Here is an 8,856-nt window from a genome sequence, read left to right as displayed (position 1 = left end):
ATCTAAATGGGACCATAATTTACAAAATGAACATCATGATGTATTGAAGAAGACTTGAAACTAGCGATTGAGACCATAAACTATCAGGAAATTTACTTACTGAGGTAATACATCAAGTGAGAGGTAGGGTCATTTTTGCATAGGCGTCCATAGACATGTTGTGTAGCGACCAGATTAAATCGCTATCTCTCCTCTGCTCCGTCTGCTCTCTGTCTCTGTATCATGGATGTATAAAGAGCTGCAGGTCTGCATTCACACAAAACCCAGCAATGTGGCACCCCCCTGCTGGGTTGTATGGAGGCGTGGGTGTGTTTATTTGTGCTTTAGAACGTAACAATTAGAAAACAACGTTTATTTATCTGATTCACGACTTTGTTCTTGCCAGTGCCGCTCACTCTCTTCATTCACGCCCTAGCTTGCTTGACCACTGCAGCTCTCTCTCTCTCTCTAACCAATGGGGGAAACGCACCAAGTTTATCAACTAATCCACTCGATTCGAACAAGAGCAAACAAACAAATAGGTTTGATTAAGATCTGGTGACTGAAGGTCATAGCATATTATTCACTTATTTTTCATACTTAAACCTTTCAGTATCATGTATGGAAGCATCTGCATTCATTAGCTATGTGTTTTTTTTAATTTAATTTGTAATCTGTCTGTATATATGTAATTCAATATTAGGAAAGTAACTGGTTTATTAAGATATGTGTCAATGGCGCAATGAATTGATAACCATTACCGCAAACGTTGTAAGGAATTTGCCTTGATGAGCTCATAGTGCAACAGGACAAACACGATAACGCTCAACACATCATGTAATAATAAAACCATAAACATAAGTGTCTACAGTACAATTTCCTTGAGTTGTAAGAATCTAATTTTCTGAAACCATTATAGTTAGTTTTAGGATAAAATATATGCTAACAGGAGTACTGTGATATTTAGATTATTACATTTTATTTTAAAGAATTCTCACACACACACACACACACACACACACACACACACACACACACACACACACACACACACATACACACACACACACACACACATCTCATCACTCCCTGAAGCAAAGAAATGGAAACTCACAAAAGAGTGATGATGATGATGATGTGTGTGTGTGTGTGTGTGTGTGTGTGTGGTACTTCATTCAGTGCTGTGATCAATTGTTTTTATAACCTGTTATTCCTGTAGTGGAATTCAATGCCAAGTGTGACAAAACTGATATGCAACACTGTGTGTGCGTGACATGATAAAAGTGATAGCAGGAGCACAAAAGACATAAAACAAACTTTCCTTATTTGAGTCACTGTAGTCAATTCAAACTGGCAGGGAACTTCTGGAAGAGCAGTAATTGCGGTGATTAATTAATTTTGAAGTTAACACCCTAAAACCTCTGCTGTCACACATACAAACTCATTAATGAACTGTCAGAGACAACTGGACATTTACACAGTTTCCATTTTGGCAGCGTGTATTATTCCACTACAGTAAGCATGTACACACACACACACACACACACACACACACACACAAACACTACTAAGCATCTGATCTGTCAGCATCGGGTTCTCTGGCTCTCCAAGCGGGTGTCACGTCAGCATAACTTCACCCCGTCACAACACTTTGCGTGTCAACAGGAACACTGTGGACCACAATGCACCGGTAAAACGATGCACCATTGAATGGGAGACAGCCAAGTGGAGCTTCATTTACGGGCAGGCAAACCCCCAGAGACTTGAGACAATCTGTGATCTGTTTGTGTGTGTATGTGTGTGTGTGTGTTTGTGTGTGTGTGAATTTGAAGTTTGTTTGTACTGACGATAAAGGAGCAAAGAAAACAAACCCACTCAGATTGTGAATTTGTGATAAGCACAACTGTGTGTGTTCGTGTGATGATGGTGCACTTAGGGTTGCATCTCTGTGTGGAATTACAGTGCTTCATTGTGTTTCAACGGGATCATCAGTTTTTCCACTGATGTCACGACTCTCTGTGTCGCCCAGCAGTAAAATAAGCTAAAAGGTTGCAAGTTTTTATTCCAAAACTGATCGAAGTCTTCATGAACAGGCATGTTCTCTGTCAGGAGGACCTTCAAGTGGTACAGAAGTGTTGAAGCGTCAAATCAGTCCTTTTATCAGCAGCACAGACAAACTATCTTCACCAAGCTGACTGATATCTAAAATTCAATGGACAGAGGTGGATATTTTAAAATATTAAAAGAAAGGAGAAAGATAAATACAATAAACAATAACCAATCATATACCTTTAAGTAAATAAGTTTGTTGCCATTGTATTTTGCAAAGCTTTTGGACTCTTCACTGCATTGTCAACCTGTTGAAGAGCAACTAAAAAGCTGAATTTGGACGTTGCCTATTTGTAGAAATTGAAGTGTAATCTGTTCTTTTAAACTGGCAAGTGAAGGATGTGAAGATGTTCCAGTTGCTCTTAAAGACAGTAGCAGGTGACACACCATATGTCTGCAAGCCCATTACCTTCAGCAGTGTTGTTACGTGGTAAATTGACAGCCATTAATAATGAGTGAGATAATGTGTTATGCCTGGTTGACTGTGGAACAGACACCTAAACCTACTGACAGACACATGTCGGTCAGTCCGATGACCCAAGACAGCTAAAATAAACAGGATGATATCATTGCTGTGAGACGGACATCAAATTTGTCAATTTTATTTTTTTACTTTAACTCATAAGGTTGCATTGATTTGATTCTCTATTGGTTAAAAAATCTGCAAACTCTAAACAACTATTTGAAATTCAAATAGAAAAATGAGGGAATTGATTATGAAATCTGTCTTCCAACAGCTTCCAGATAGGACAAAAATAAATGAATGACAAAATAATGAATGAGTCATTTATTTTTGTATCAGAGAGGTGCTTTGCATATGAACATCCACTTACTGTGAAGATGTATGGAGACACACATTTTGTGTGTATTAAATCTGAAATTTAGCCCTTTCCAAACATACAGTAGTCCCCCCCAAATTCTGGGGGGCAGAAAATGATGGTAGAAAAAAAACAACAAAAGGCATCAGATTTGATATTTCAAATCCTTCAGACAGTGATTGCCTGCAGTCCGTGACTCACAGATATCAGCAGACAAATGGTGCGTTACCTGCTGACGCTTTGTCAGTTCAGTACTGAAGCAATGACAATCTTCACCTCTTGCCTGAGGGTCTTTTTGAGTCTGGTCTGACCTTCAGCAGATGAAACACATGTAAGTGACTTGCTTTTTGACAGAAATGGATGGTTGGTGTGTAGCCTATGTTTACAATCATTCATATTATTAAGAACTATTATGGGATTTGTCTTTTGTCTCTTGTGACTGTGATGGAAATTTGTTGAGATGTTGAAGTTGTGTACTGAGAAGCCTAGTCTCTGTTAGGCTAGGGTCATTCATGATGCTCATAAATATGTGTTTTCTGATATACTTCACTTCCAGCTGAAAGATAAGCTATGTCCTTGCAAGGAATCTTCTTGTATTGATTAAGGTTTGCCAGGGTTGTCTCCAAGTGCGAGACAACCCTGAGACAGTGAGGTTAGGGGGGTTGGAAGTCTGCATTAAGTGGGAAGACTCACTGTGAACCCAGAATAAAAGCTTTCATGTAAGACAATGGGGACTTGACCTGAGAGTTTCATTTTTTGCACAACACTCTTATATCCAAAATGTTCAAAAGTAAGAACAAAATTGATACACACATGCAGTTTATCCCATTTTCAGATCAACTGCCTTGTGATTTGCTTGGTATTAGATAATGTCACATGGTGTAAAACATGTCAGTATTGTTGCCATGTTTAAATAAAGCATAGATATTATTTCAGTTTCTGAATTACTGATCTTTATACCTGATATCTTCAGTAGGATGATAGTACTGGTGTGTATCTGTTCAGTCACACTTCAAAGCAAAATGTCTGAACTTTGTTATCTCCTGGGAAATACTTTATCTCTGGTGTGTAAAATATCACGGCCAGGCGGCTAAGTTGTTAAACTTGGCTGTTGCATGCAGTTTACAGGCATCATCTCTGAGGATTTCTTTTTATTGAAGTTCAGACATCACCTAAGGGAACTTCTTGGTATTTAACTTATAAAATTATAATGTACAGTAGTAGGCTTACTGCTACATGGACTCAAAAATGCAAGTTCCCTTCAAAACTGAGGTAAAATCCTTTGCTGTGTTAGATAAACAGAGGAAAATACCAGCACTCTTAGAAAGTGGTGACGGCACAAGACGACCTAGAAAACCCTGAGCAGATAAGCAGGGAAACAGACAACAGTACATGTCTACAGAGGAGCCTGTCACATCAGGAGTAACATGGAAGAATAATTTTAAACCACAAATGTTAGAGTTGGTTTTAGACCTTTTGAGACAGCCTCAAGCAAGCTAACAAAAGACTAGACTTAATTTTTGAGTAATTGTTGCTGGACTGCTGCCTGAAAAAAAGACTGATTGAATTATTGATGTGCAGATGTTTCAGACAGACACCCTTCCCCAACTTACACTTATATGATCTTTTAAATAAATTATTGGGGTTTAGTGAACTCTGCAAACTCCCTGCCCATATTCAACTTAATGAGGTCTAATCAGCCACAATGACTGATAACACCTGTGTGGTGTGCAGGGCCTTTAATAATTAAAACAGAGGGCTGTCCCACTGAAGGCTTTTTGGGTAACTCATGATCTAGTCATAATGACATTAAGGGATTAACACAAATGAAGTGAAACCATGCAAACATCATATTCTGATTGGACCAAATCAAACATAATTTCATGAGAATTATTTTAATTGAAGTCACATTGTTACATAAGCACAAACACAAGTTAAGACACTTAACTGGTCTGTTCTATTGTTTCTTGATATACCTTATTGGACATTTGGCCCATAAAAGTGTAACTAATCATAGTCATGACTGTTTCCAAGCACAGGATCTTGATTTTGTGTATACTGGCTTGCCCTCATGACTCGCTGACTCTCAAAATGGTCCAGAGACATCATTACTGTAATCAGTTACACCTGTGCATGTGCTGATAGGGCATGTCAAAACATCCTCTGTGAAAAGGTTGGATTTGTGAAAGCTCCGTATGCTTTAAACAAACGATATGGGATTCTGGAGGATCATCAAGTATTGATTTTAATTAAAAATTTGTCAGCAACCATGTACAAAAAAATATTAATCTCAAGCAAAGAGAGGATATGCTTTGTACCAGATTTTTCTATAAGCTACTACTTTCCATCTGCAGTCCTTGGGCTGAATACTAGAGGCTCTTTTGTTGAAAATATCTGTGGACATCCTCTATCATGTCCCCAATTTGCAATGTCCATCTCCCAGCACTGCAGGTCTTGGAGAGGTGTAGATGTAACAAGGCTCCTTGCTTCCCTCACTCGCATCTCCTCCTTGGCAGCACAAGGTCAACTGTGTGGATAGGTCACCAAATCTTTTCCTGGATAATTATAGGGGTGTTACTGTCTAGTAAAACTTCGGCACAGGATACACCTGTGGTTCCTATCTCCAAGCTCTGGAAGCCTCCTCTCTCATTATAAAGGGATTAGAACATCCTCGGTGGTTGCAAGGCTTAATCGATTTCTGGGTCACACGCTGGAGGATGGAGGAGCGAGGTGGAAAGTAAGCATAATTAGCTAAATGGAAAGCGCTAATTGTGTCTTTTTTTACCTTCCAGTGTTAAGCTTCACTAGAACAACTATCCCTCTGATCCAACTGCTGGAGCAACCAGCTGGAAGTACTAATCCAGCAACTAGCAGAAAGCATACTTTTGAGTTCATCTAAAGAAACGGCTGTTGGAATTTTTTCGAATCCACAGAAGAACATGAAATGATTGATTTAAAAAAAAAAACCAAAACGTTACGTCCAAATTCCAAAAATTCCTTTTGATTTTTAGCTGCTCAAAGTCTCCCACCACCCATCTTTGTACACCCTTATACCCTATGGGAACAGAAAACTTATCCTTTATAGTTTCCAACATTAGTTTTGCACCACATTTGTTTTCCATTTTCATCATTTTACCAGTATCTCACATATACAGTAAGGCTCCTCACCTGCAAACGCACACGTTTGCACTCTTTTGAATGGACAGGGGACCACTGACAAGAGTTGAATCCTGGGTCCTGCAGTGGTGAGAAAATGAAATCTTTTCCAACTTCAAAATAATGTCTCTAAAACAGTTTTATTGCATATTTCCACAAAATCAATCACAACTGTATTGAAGGGTTGCATCAGGACAGAAAGATCAGGTCTGAGGTCGAACACTGGAAGGAAACTGACATCACGTAAAATAGAGACATCAGCAGTCATTTATCTGATTCTGTTTTACAACAGAAACAGGATTATTAACAGAGCGCCTCGATAAACAAACCATGTAAACATCTCAGTAGTGTATGTTACTCTGATAACTGCCCATAATTGGATTATATGAATGCAGCAGCTGCCTGAGGGAGGAACTGAACCGGAGACAATGCAGTTACATGTTTGAACAAATGCAAGCGAAGAGAAAATGACTTTGTTTGATCCCTTTCCGCACGCACACAACATCAGCAGAAAGCAGAGCACTTCTTCCCATTGCGTCACAAACAACATTCCGGGCTTCAATGAAGAATCCTGATTGGATGGATGAAGCACAAAGTCAGGTGATTCAACCAAACTCTTAACTGCAGTTGTGTTTTGGCAACCGCAACCAAAGCATGATGAAGAACAAAAGCCGCAGGGCTGTATATGGTGATTCCGGTGAAACATGCATTCAGGTGTGAATCTGTGCTGCATGAGCCATGTGTCAGAGTTTAGCAAGTATGTTCTTTAAGAGTTGAAGCAGAGACTCCTAACTAAAAACCTACAAAACAGATAATGGTCTGAAAAATTCAGTAGTTGTAGTAAAGGCTGTTGAGACCAAACAAAAAGATACTGTAGCAGCCTCTTTCCTGGTTACGGTATGCAGGTTGTCGTGGATTATCACCCACACATGGTCACAAGAAAATGTCAAGTCAGCTTTTGAGGAGCAGCAAGTTGCAGATACTACAGCTGTACCATTAAAAGGATCACACTTGTACATTTTTTAATCTCCTGAACAAACCCTCCTTTTATGGCTCTGCCTCCTGCCATTTCATCTCCTGCCAAACTGCTCTGTGGAAAAGCTCAGAGGCTTTTGGACCGGTTGAGGCATGACAAAAACACCAGAGTTTAGCTGGAATCGACCAGCAATCCATGTTTGTTGATGGGACAGATTGTTCCTGCTGTCTGGAAGTTAACCAAGCTGTTTTTGTGCTTAAATCATGTTGCCACATCATGAAATGTGTTTAATTTTTTAACACTGATTTGTCATGGTTTTGACTCTGTACATGTGCACAAACGCAAGTGAGAGACATTACCTTCGTTTGAGGTTTTATTCACAAAACATATAATATTTAATAAAAACCTGTCCTGCAACTGACTTATGAGAATTAAACTGAAGTCATATGAATAAATCTGCAATTTTACAGAACAGAACAGAACTTGGGGCCAGTAACCGCTATATCGGAAGTATAATTACCTGAAGACTAAACTGTTGTCTCAGCTTCTGAAAAGTTGATGCTCTGGAGATGACAGCTTTTCACTTGAGGGTTAAAAAAAAGCCCTGGTGGTTTTTGTGGTATTTAACAAAAACCACCACAACAGTTTGAAAAAATTCAAACTGTTCTCAGACATCAGACAGTATGAATACTTGTCTGTCAGGCACTAATTGGGAACATTACAGTTTATTGTGTCAACCACAGAGCTGCTGCTGTATGACCAGAGGTTGACTGTCGTTGCAGTATGTCTGAGAGGAGTTTTCCACTCACCCTTGTTCTCAGTGAGGCAACATTTTTCTATTCAAAGACTTCCGTTTTGTGGGCGTCCGCAGTGACCTCATCACTGACGTGTGCCGCCCTCTGTAAGTACGCTGAGTCAGATTCAGCAATGTGCTCACACACGTCTATATGCAAGGCATGTTTTAAAGAGAGAGAGAGAGAGAGAGGGGGGGTGGGGGAGAGAGAGAGAGAGAGGTGTGAAGACAGGTCTTCTTTGTTTTTTCATTCAAAAGACAATTTTCTAAAACACTATAAGAGGCATATACAGTAAGGCCATAAAGTAAGAAGACCACTAAAAGTGGATTTGAGTGATGCTTAATTTCAAAATACACCTATTGGTTACAGTCATCAGCCAATAGCGGCATTTTGTGATGCATCCAGCCTAAATGACCAGTTGTCCTTAACTTTTTTTGACAATTTATGTCTTAAATTGATCATCTCAAATGCTAAATTCAATCTGTGCTGCAGTCTTTGTCGCTGCTATGGATAAGGGGTTAGTGTGGACGTGTTTCTAAAGTTACTGGCATGAAGATAAAATTCAATCTAAGAGGTAGTTTTAGTAATACACCCATCAGTATAAAGGCTTGCAAGATGCTAGAACACAGCACAGTGATTTATGATAGTATGAGACAAGATTTTATGACGACAATCATTTTATGCTCTGTGTCAACAATCAACTTTAATGTCGTTCAAAGTACTATATTGGCCCGAATATAAGACGACCCTTATTATAAGACGACTGCCCTTCCAACACGTGTTTTTGGAAAAAGACTTTTTGAAGATACATCACAGTATAGTCACATCAGGTTCTTGGAACTGGTCAAAATGATTTTCTCCAGGAGTTATCATTTTTCAGACTGTCTTGTTTGTCTTTTTGAGCTCCTCGTCATCTGTGAAAGCAGTAATTGGCAGCTTGACAGATTCAGTCCTTGGTCGAAAGACGCTTTGGACTCGTTTTCATTTCCTCAGCAGCAGAAAAAACACATACAGAATTTCCTAC

Source organism: Thunnus albacares, chromosome 13 (assembly GCF_914725855.1).
Source record: "Thunnus albacares chromosome 13, fThuAlb1.1, whole genome shotgun sequence".
NCBI lineage: Eukaryota > Metazoa > Chordata > Actinopteri > Scombriformes > Scombridae > Thunnus > Thunnus albacares.
Note: the sequence above shows the minus strand (reverse complement) of the source record.